The sequence below is a fragment of the Hordeum vulgare genome, chromosome 7H (assembly GCF_904849725.1).
Source record: "Hordeum vulgare subsp. vulgare chromosome 7H, MorexV3_pseudomolecules_assembly, whole genome shotgun sequence".
Classification (NCBI taxonomy): Eukaryota; Viridiplantae; Streptophyta; class Magnoliopsida; order Poales; family Poaceae; genus Hordeum; species Hordeum vulgare.
In genome coordinates, this window is record NC_058524.1 from 319440136 (window position 1) to 319452102 (window position 11967).

Below are 11967 nucleotides of genomic sequence, written 5' to 3' on the forward strand. Positions count from 1 at the left end.
AACTTCAGGTTGGAGGCCAGAATAAGCAAGTTCACCGGAGAATCCAAGCTCGAAACATGGCTAGATGATTACCGAGTGGCAGTTCAGATCGGCGACGGCAATGACAACGTTCCAATGAGGCACTTGCCCCTGATGCTGGATGATTCGGCCCGTACCTGGCTGAGTCAACTAGCTCCTTGAAGCATATAATGGTGGGTAGACTTGGCCCGAGTATTTATCAAGACCTTCGAAGGCACCTCCAAGTGCCCTGCTGGTCTCACCGAGCTACGACATTGTATCCAGAAGCCGAGTGAGTCTTTGCGCGATTTCATCCAGCGCTGGACCACTCTCCACCACTCGATGGGCAATGACACCGAGCATCAGGCAGTCTGCGCTTTCAAAGCAGGCGTCAGGTATCAAGAGTTGTACTTGAAGTTCCGTCGGACAGGAGATAAGTCCATGAGCAATATAATGGAGATAGCAGCCCGTTATGCCAATGGGGAAGAAGAAGACCGTCTCCGTAGCCGCAAAGGCAAAGCAGTCGACGGAGATGCCAATTCCAACCAAAAGTAGAAGCAGAAGGTGGAGCGCACGCCGCCGGCAAAAGCAACCTCTATAGGAGCGGGAAAGTTCAAGGGAAAGGTCAAGAGACAATTCACCCCCAAGAAATTCAAAAAGCAATTAGGACCAGATGTCCTCAATCAGCCGTGTGCAATCCACATGAAAATAGATTAAGAAGGAAACACTATAGTGCCTAAGAATACCACTCGACAGTGCCGGCTATTGATCCAGAAATTCGGAGAGGATCATTCAACTGAGAAAGACCAGGAGAAGGAGGATGACGAGCAAGAAGAACCTTTTCCAAAAGTCCATGCCACTCTGATGATCTTTGCTGACGTCGAAAGCAAGAGTCGACTGAAAGTGGTCAACCAAGAGGTCAACATGGCAGCTACTTCCACCCTAACATATCTCAAGTGGTCGTAGACTGCCATCACCTTTGACCAGTCGGATCATGCGACCCATGTACCAACCCCGGGACATCAGGCTCTTGTTGTCGATCTAGTGGTTGAAAATATTCGACTCCGCAAGGTGTTGATGGACGGAAGGAGTGGTTTGAACATCATGTATGCCGACACTCTCAAGGGGATGGGCATTCCGATGTCCAAACTCAGCGAGAGCAATATGCAGTTTCATGGAGTAATCCCAGGGAGGAAGGCCAACTCACTCGGCCAGATTTCGTTAGACGTCGTTTTCGGTTCTGATAAGAACTCCCGCAAAGAGAAACTCACGTTCGAGGTGGTGGACTTCTAGAGTGCCTATCACACCATACTTGGTCTTCTAGCTTATGTATGTTTCATGGCCCGACCATGTTATGTCTATCTAAAGATGAAGATGCCAGGGCCAAAGTGAGTCATCACCATCACCGACAATCAGCAGAGAGCAGAAGAGTGTTTGCAGCAGGCCTCCAGGATCGCGGACCAGCAGCTAGCAATAGCGGAGCTTGATGAGTACCGGCAGAAAGAAGGCCCCTCTGAACTGGTGCGCTTGAAGAAGCCAGCTTCCGAGTGTGCATTCCGGTTGGCAAGCAAAATCAAGAAAATCAACATCCACCCGAGATCCCACTGCCGCCCCGACCAACATCTCAACATCTCTTGATCCTAAATTAGAAGCTGAGCTCATCCAGTTCCTCCATGAGAACTGGAACATCTTTACATGGAAGCCCGCTGACATGCCTGGTGTGCCCAGGGAACTGGCTGAGCACCGACTGAGGGTAGACCCAACAGCTCGACCTATCAAGGAACATCTGCGTCGGTCCGCCACGCAGAAGAGGAAAGCAATCGACGAGGAAGTGGCTAAGCTCCTAGAGGCCATGTTCATTCGCGAAGTTTACCACTCCTAGTGGCTCGCGAATGTCGTCATGGTATCTAAAAGGACAAGGCACTCCTAATGTGCATCGACTTCAAGCATATCAATCGGGTCTGCCTGAAAGACAACTTCCCGCTCCCCCGCATAGATCAGATTGTCGACTCGACTGCGGGATGTGAGCGATTGTCTTTTTTAGATGCTTACTCTATGTGCCACCAGATCCGTCTGTATGGCCTAGATGAAATAAAAACGGCCTTCATCACCCCGTTTGGGTGCTTGTGCTACATCACTATGCCATTCGGTCTTAAAAATGCAGGAGCTACTTTTATGCGCATGATTCAGAAATGCCTCCTTGATCAGAGCAGTCAGAACATGGAGGCATACGTGGACGATATCGTAGTGAAGTCACGCAAAGGTTCCGACCTGCTGACTGACTTGGCAGAAACATTAGCCAACCTTCGAAGGTACGACATCAAGCTTAACCCAGCCAAGTGCACATTCGGAGTCCCCAGCGGCAAGTTACTCAGTTTTCTCGTTTCCGAACGGGGAATCGATGTTAACCCCGAAAAGATCGGGGAAATCATCCAAATGAAAAGCCCTGTGCGAGTACACGATGTTCAAAAGCTTACAGGATGTTTGGCAGCATTAAGCAGATTCATATCTCGACTCGGAGAGAAAGCCATCCATTATACCGACTCATGAAGAAGTCAGATACCTTCAAATGGACTCCCAAAGCAGAAGTTGCATTCGTCGAGTTAAAGACTCTGCTATCCACCCACCCGGTTCTTGCTGCCCTGTACAGAGAAGAGTCACTCCTCTTATACTCGCGGCTACAAATCAAGTCGTTAGCATAGTCCTAACAGTCGAACGAGAGGAGGAAGGAAAGGCTTATAAGATTCAGCGTCCAGTGGATTATGTTTCTGAGGTATTAACTCCTTCCAAGCAGAGATATCCCCACTATGATAAGCTTCTTTATGGGATTTACATGACTGCAAAGAAGTTGGCTCACTATTTTCAAGATCACTCGGTGTCTGTTGTCAGCGATGCCCCATTGTTACAAATCCATGACAATTGGGATGCTTCGGGCTGAGTGGCGAAATGGGCAATGGATCTACTATATTGCGACATAAAGTTCGAAGCCAAGAAAGCCATCAAATCGCAAGCTCGGCGGATTTCATGGCTGAATAGGTAGAACAACAACAACCAGCTCCGACTCACTTGACACACTGGACTATGTTCTTTGACAGCTAAAAGATGCTGAGTGGTTCTGGTGTAGGCGTAGTTCTTATATCTCCGAAGGGCAACAAGCTCAGTTACGTCTTGAAGATTAACTTTGATGCTTCTAATAATGAGGCAGAGTATGAAACTCTCATCTCCGCGTTGCGTATGGCTATCTCACTCGGCGTACGACGCTTGATGGTATATGGTGACTTGGATCTAGTGGTTAATCAAGTGATCAAAGAGTGGGATGTGAGAAACCCTGCCATGACTGGGTACTACAATGAAGTACGATAGCTTGGGAAAAGGTTTGAAGGTTTAGAACTTGATCATGTTCCTTGATTGAAGAATCAAGTTGTTGATGAGTTGGCAAAAATTGGATCCACTAGGAAAATTGTGCGAAAGATGTTTGTTTAGAGCACATACACGCTCCTTCGTTCCAGGAAGATCCATTCAATGAAGAACCTCCTCAGCGTGCAAGTACATATGATCCAATTGAAGTTGAAATCCCAACAGTTGTAGATCTCATCACGGAGATTCGGGTGGTCACGCCCGAGTGGACAGTGTCGTATATCGCATACATCCCGAGCAGAGAGCTAACCGAAGATGAAGACGAAGCTAGATAGATCGTCCGCAGGTCAAAGGCCTTCATGGTCATGGGAGATACGCTCTATAAGGAAAGTGTGACTGGCATAGCTCAGCGGTGCATTTCCCGTGAGGAAGGCCGACTGATTTTGGAGAAGATCCACTCGGAAACCTGTGGTCATCATGCATCCTCAAGGGCCATCGTTGCCAAAGCATTCCGAGCTGGATTCTTCTGGCCACGTGTGAATGAAATGGTCATCATGCATCCTCCAGGGCCATCGTTCACTCTACGTGACCCCACTGGTTCATCACTCGGTCAGGTCTGTTGTGACGAGCGAGAAAGATTATACATTCAAGTGCTTAAGACTATTATCATTCACTACCGATTAATAATAGTCTCGGGGACTACACCCAGTGGGTGCATTTAGTGTGCCCCCACTGGATTTAACACTCAACCAGATCAGCTTTGGTTGACCGCAATCAACAAAAACAAAGTCTCTACTAATGAAGACCCCTGCCAGTGCAAGCCCTCGACGGCGGTCTCTAGGACTACACCCAGTGGGTTCACTCGGAGTGACCCCACTGGAACAAACATAAAACACGGAAATTTCTACAAAAACACCCAGTGGGTGTGAGTCAGAATTCTAATTTATTGTCACACTTACTCGAACGTTTTCTTGGAGCACCACACTGTTGTTGTACACCGATACGATGGCGTCATAGGCTCCGTTCGCTTGTTACGTCATCAACTCCGCCTGGATCATAGCCTCCTTTGCAGCTCCATTATGGTCTTCAGGGATATGACGCGTGGTGTACACGATCATGGGAGAAATGAACCCTGAGGCTGCAACAGAAACAACTGGAGCGCTCGACTGCAACCCAGTCGGCGTTGTGGTGACAACAACCGAACTGACAGGCGGTGCATTCACTATAGACATCTCCGCCACCGGAACCTCAGACACAATGGGCTCCGCCTCAACAACAGGTTATCTTTCATCATCGTCTTCCAGTTGGATGACCTCAGTTGACGGCGCGGCTGGCAGACAGAAACACTAGAAGTTACAGCCGGAAAATCATAAACATGGAAGAATAACACACAGTGGAAAATCAGTAATACCTAGCTATGAAGTGGCTTTGTTCGCGGTATGAACCACCATGGGGTCTTCGCCCCCTCGCGGCGGTGATGTCACAGAGGTAGCAGTTGTGTCAATGCAATTCCATTCGGTCATCACCAACCAAAAAAGTTCACTCGGATAAGAGAAGATTAAGTACTTACGCAGAGGCGACTGGCACGGCGATCCTCATTCTAGGCAGAGCCTTCCGAGGTTTGGGTCCACTTGGCTTGGACACCTTTGTAGGATGCTTCGCCGGTTCGCCAGAAGATCCCCTGACGCGTTTGGCACTCCTGCTACTCGACGATCCCCTGACGCGTTTGGCACTCCTGCTACTCGACGATCCCCTGACGCGTTTGGCACTCCTGCTCCGCCGGTTTGCACGGAGTGCCTGCATGATCATGATGTAGCTTGGACCGGGGCTCATGGCGAGAAGGAGACGAGTCTTCCTCCTTGCTTTCCTTCGACTCCTCCTCCTCAGTCTCTTCGTTGTCTTCGACATATTCCTCTCTCTCCGCACTATCCTCCATGCTCCCCTCCTCGAGGTCGAGTGTGTTGCCGTTTGGGACCGGAGAATGCAAATTCGTCCATGCCTACAAGATGCAACTCACAAGCTCAGTCGACAAGGAAATCGCAAGCACTCGGTCGTAATGCAAAGATATTCAACAAAACAGAGCTAACCTTGTTTGTGGGTGGATTTTGAGCAGAGAAGGGCAGGACTCTCTTCGCCCCCATCGGATTATCACAAGGACCAGCTATTCCGCGGATCCACTTCGCTACCTTGTCATGATCCACTTCCTCAGGATGAGACCGAGTGGAGTCCTGAGGGCTAGTGTAATGCCACATAGTGTGGTCCCAAGCTTGGAGAGGCTGGATGCGTCTTCCAAGGAAGGTCTCTAAAAGATCCATTCCTGTCACTCCGTTGCGGACCAGACCAATCAGCGCTTTAACTAGAGGCTCCAACTGAGCTTTCTCCTCCTTCGTCGACACTAATGTCCTCGGAGCACTCGGTCGCTCCAAAGTAAAGGGAGGAAGTCCACTCGACATATTCGGGCAAGCGTCATCCTTAAAGTAAAACCAAGTGACTTGGCAGTTACGAACCTACTCAGGAAAGGTCATGACAGGATATCTACTTTTGGCTCTCTTTTGAAGTCCTAAGCCCCCTGACAACTGGATGACATGGGTCTTGTTGCGTTTAAACCAACAGGTATGGTTTGCATGTCTCAAACGTTTCAAAAAAGAGTGAGTACAAAGATCCATCAGCATGGAGCTTCTTTACACCAACATGACTCAAGTGGCAGTGCCACAAGTAAGTGGTACTATCATTATTACTTTGTATCTTTTGGCATCAATATTATGAACATGTGTAGCACTACGATCGAGATTCAATAACCCATTGAAGGTAATTATTCAAGCAAATAGAATAACCATTATTCCTTTTAAATAAATAATCGTATTGCAATAAACACGATCCAATCATGTTCATGCTCAACGTAAATACCAAATAACAATTATTTAGGTTTTACCACCAATCCCGATGATAGAGGGAGTGTGCGATTTTTGATCACATCAACCTTGGAAACACTTCCAACACGTATCGTCACCTCGCCTTTAGCTAGTGTCCATTTATACCGTAGCTTTCATTTCGAGTTACTAATCACTTAGCCACCGAACCGGTATCCAATACCCTCGTGCTACTAGGAGTACTAGTAAAGTACACATCAATATCATGTATATTAAATATACTTCTGCCGACTTTGCCAGCATTTCATCTACCAAGCATCTAGGGTAGCTCCGCCTCAGTGACCGTTCCCCTCATAACAGAAGAACTTAGTCTTCGGGTTGGGTTCAATCCTGGGTTTCTTCATTAGAGCAGCAACTGGTTTGCCGTTTCATGAAGTATCCCTTCTAGACCTTGCCTTTCTTGAAACTAGTGGTTTTACTAACCATCAACAATTGATGCTCCTTCTTGATTTCTACTCTTGTAGAGTCAAACATTGCGAATCGCTCAAGGATCATCAAATCTATCCTTGATATGTTATAGTTCATCATGAAGCTCTAGGAGCTTGGTGGTAGTGACTTTGGAGAACCATCACTATCTCATCTGGAAGATTAACTCCGACTTGATTCAAGCGATTGTTGTACTCAGACAATCTGAGAACATGCTCAATAATTTGAGTTTTTCTCCTCTACTTTTTAGACAAAGAATCTTGTCGAAGGTCTCACAACTCTCAAGAAGGACACGACCATGAAATCTCAATTTCATCTCCTAGAACATCTCTAATGTTCCCTGACGTTTCAAAACGTCTTCGGCACCTTGCTTCTAAGCCATTAACTATCACGTAGTCATCAAAACGTGTATGTCATATGTTCGCAACATCCACAGACGACGCTCGAGGTGCAACACACCGAGTGGTGCATTAAGGACATAAGACTTCTGCGCAGCAATGAGGACAATCCTTAGTTTTACGGACTTAGTCTGTAAAGTTGCTACTATCAACTTTCAACTAAATTTTCTCTAGGATCATATAAAAATAGTAGAGCTGTAGCGCAAGCTACATCATAATTCGCAAAGACCTTTTGACTATGTTCATGATAATTAGAGTTTAAATAATCAAATTACTTATTAAACTCCCACTCAGAAAGTACATCTCTCTAGTCATTTGAGTGGTACATGATCCAAATCCACTAACTCAAGTCCGATCATCAAATGAGTTGAGAATAGTTTCAGTGGTAAGCATCTCTATGCTAATCATATCAACTATACGATTGATGCTCGACCTTTCGGTCTCTTTTGTTCCGAGGCCATGTCTGCACATGCTAGGCTCGTCAAGTTTAACTCGAGTGTTTCGCGTGTGCAACTGTTTTGCACCTGTTGTATGTGAACGTTGAGTCTATCACACCCGATCATCAAGTGGTGTCTCGAAACGACGAACTGTCGCAATAGTGCACAGTCGGGGAGAACACAATTTCATCTTGAAATTTTAGTAACCTCATAATGCTACCGTCGTTCTAAGAATAGTAAGGTGCATAAAAGGATTAATATCACATGCAATTCTAAAGTGACATGATATGGCCATCATCATGTGCTTCATGATCTCTATCGCCATAGCACGGGCACGATCTTCTTGTCACCGGCGCCATGATGACCCACAAGTATAGCTGATCTATCGTAGTCCTTTCGATAAGTAAGAGTGTCGAACCCAACGAGGAGCAGAAGGATCTGACAAGTGGTTTTCAGCAAGGTAAAATCTACAAGCATTGAAATTGTCGGTAACAAGTGATTGTGTGGTGAGATGATTCGTTGCAAGCAACAAGTAACAAAAGTAACAACGGTTCAGCAAAGTGGCCCAATCCCTTTTGTAGCAAGGAACAAGCCTAGACAAAGTCTTATAGGAGGAAAAACGCTCCCAAGGACACACGGGAATTTATGTCATGCTAGTTTCACCATGTTCATATGATTCGCGTTTGTTACTTTGATAATTTGATATGTGGGTGGACCGGCGCTTGGGTACTGCCCTTACTTGGACAAGCATCCCACTTATGATTAACCCCTCTCACAAGCATCTGCAACTACGAAAGAATAATTAAGACAAAGTCTAACCATAGCATTAAACTAGTCGATTCAAATCAGCCCCTTACGAAGCAACGCATAACCTAGGCTTTAAGCTTTTCTCACTCTAGCAACCCATCATCTACTTACTACTTCCCAATGCCTTCCTCTAGGCCCAAATAATGGTGAAGTGTTATGTAGTCGACGTTCACATAAAACCACTAGAGGAAAAACAACATACAACATATCAAATTACCGAACAAATACCAAATTCACATGACTACTATTAGCATGACTTATCCCATGTCCTCAGGAACAAAAGTAAATACTCACAAAGCATAATCACATTCATGACCAGAGAGGTAATGAGTTGCATCAAAGATCTGAACATAAACTCTTCCACCAAGCAATCCAAGTAGCATCAAATACAAAGAGTAATGAACACTACTAGCAACCTTACAAGTACCAATCGGAGTCGCGAGACGGAGATTGGTTACAATTGATGAACTAGGGTTTGGAGATGAGATGGTGCTGATCAAGATGTTGATGGTGACGAGTCCCCTCCGATGAGAGGAGTGTTAGTGATGACGATGTCGATGATTTCCCCCTCTGGGAGGGAAGTTTCCCCGGCAGGATCGTCCTGCCGGAGTTCTAGATTGGTTCTGCTCAAGTTTCTCCTCGTGGTGGCGGCGAATCCATGAAAAAGCTCCTCCCTGATTTTTTTTCCTGGACGAAACCCTTCATATAGAAAAATAGGGGGGCAAGTGGGCCAGCAGGGTGCCCACAAGCCCCCATGGCACGGCCTGGGGGTGGCCGCGTCGTGCAGGCTTATGGCCACCCCCTGACGCCCCTCTGGCGCTTCTTCGACCCAGTATTTTTGATAAATCGGGAAAAAATCCTCGTTGATTTTTACGTAGTTTGGATTTGCGCGGAATAGGTATCTCAACTTGGCTCCACTTTCAGGCCAGAATTCCAGTAGCCCGTATTCTCCCTCTTCATGCAAACCTTGCAAAATAAGAGAGAAAAGGCATAGAATTGTACCTTGAAGTGAAATAACATCCAAAGAAGCGATAAATATCAACATAAAAACATGATGCAAAATGGACGTATCAACTCCCACAAGCTTAGACCTCGCTTGTCCTCAAGCGAAAGCCGAGCTCAATAAATATGTCCACACGTTTAGGGAGAGAGGTGTCGATAAAACAAGATACGAACATGCATGCATCATGATCAAGATCAGAACAGCAATACCAACATATAATCTCTCATGCTAAACTGATCATTCCTTCACAATGTAAAGCATGGATCAATAACCTTACCGAGATGTAACAACCTTTAGCCTTTAGTCATTGAAGCAAGTGCAATTTATCACAACATCAGAAATAGTCAAATAAGAGCTTGTAAAGCAAATCCACATACTCAATTATTCTTTCGTTCTCTACAACTGCTACAACTCACGTGGTGCTCATGAGATCAAAGTTTCGGCTGGACACGGAGAAAGATAGGGGCTTACAGTTTTTCCTCCCACCTGCTTACCTCAAGGGTAATGTCAACAATAATAATTCATGAATGCCTACCTCCAAGTTGACATATGAATATAGATCTTTCCCAAGCATATGACGTTAGCCAAGATAAAGGCAAGATAGGTAATTGGTGAAGATCACCATGACTCTTTCAAGGGCAAAAAGTAAAGGTACAAGATAGGCCCTTCGCAGAGGGAAGCAGAGGTTGTCATGCACTTTTGAGGTTTGGATGCGTGTCCTCTTAGTGTGGAGGAACGTCACTTTATATTGCCTCCTGTGATAAAGAACTTTATTATGCAGTCTGTCACTTTTATGTCTTCCTCATCACAGATTCATATAAAGCTTATTTTTCACACAGTAATAGATCATACATATTAGAGAGCAATTTTTATTGCTTGCGTTGATGACATCTTACTTGAGGGATCTTATTCAATCCATAGGTAGGTATGGTGGACACTCATGGCAAAACTGGTTTGAAGGTTTATGGATGCACAAGTAGTATCTCTACTTGGTGCGGAAGGTTTTGGCTAATATGAGGTGGAACCAATCGTCACATGGTAAGGGATCTCTAATCATATAACATTGTTCGGAGCCAAGCAAACACAATTCATTACGTTGTCTTCCTTGTCCAACATCTACTTCTAGGCAAGTAATAGTCTAGTGATGTCCACAATCATAGATGGTGTCAGAGATGATATATTTATATGTGAACCTCTCCTTCTTCGTCACTTCCAATTAATTGCAAGAATGACCAAGGTCAACGTTTGCCTACCCTCAACAAGTTTTGATCCTCATTATTTTTATATGTGAAGCCATCACTTCCCATATGATCATTACATGATCTTTCATGCTTTTGTTCTATTCTCACTCTTTTGATCATGGCAAGAGGCAAAGCCCTTCAACTAAGACACTCTTGATTATAAGGCTCACGAGAAAGAATACATCGGGGGTGACACAAAGAAAAACTCAAGACTAAAACACTAAGACTTTTAAACTACTAGAGAAAGAGAAAACTGAAAAGGAAAAATAAAACAAAAGTAAAGGCGAAAGATGTGATGGTGATACGATACCGGGGCAACTCCCCCAAGCTTGGCACAAGCCAAGGGGATTGCCCCTACCAATGCTCAGTTGTCTTCCTTTGGTGGTGATGGTGAAGTTGTTGCAATCTTTGACTCCAAGAGGGCCATTAATCATTGATTTATACATTCGAGGTCTGCGATATGTTCTTCCAGCAAAACAACTTCACGAGTGAGACAAGTATTGCGAGCACGAGTTGTTTCACAAAACCTCAAGATTTCAATCAAGGATGGAGACAGTAGGTGGAGGTAGGGTTGGAGGAAATCCACCTTTTCAACTTCTTCCTTGTTGAGCACAGGTTGCACCTCGTCCCGTGCCTGATTCTCCTCCTCAGCTTTGCCCTTGGTTTCTTTAGGTAGCCTTTCCTTAGTCTCCGTGACCTCCATCCTTTTCAGATTAGCATGTACTTCTCCATAGAATTGACGGAGGTTGTTCTCCCCACAGGTTCCTGGGACGACATCTTGACCTAGATCTGTGGTAGAAAACAGGCTCGAAACGAAAAACAGAGGAAATCTGCGTGATGCACGGGTCAGACCAAACGGGAGTATATATAATGATTTTTTCAGACCAGAAGGAGTACCCCACACGAAAACGGAGTCCGGGAGGCACACGAGGTGGCCACAAGCCCTCACGGCGCGGCCAGGGGGTGGGTCCTCGCCGTGCAGGCTTGTCGCTTCCTCACGCACTTTCCGGACTACTTCCAATTTTTTTATTTTTTCAAATATTCCAAAACGGAGAAAATTTCCTATTGGAAAAGTTTTGGACTTTGAAACAGGCTAATAAATATCCCTTCGAATCACATACCTCTTCGTTTTCGGAGTCTGAAACAGGCTAATAAATATCCCTTAGGTATTCTTCCGGAGTTATGATATTGATGATATTGCTTTCAACATTTATGAGAGTACCTGAGATATAATGCTTATTCTCTGCCCATTTACAACTCTCGTACAAATTACCTTCCATGTTGTTGATCTTGATAGCACTGGAACGATTTACTTCCTCAACAACATAGGGTCCTTCCCATTTAGAGAGAAGCTTAAATGCAAAGAATCTT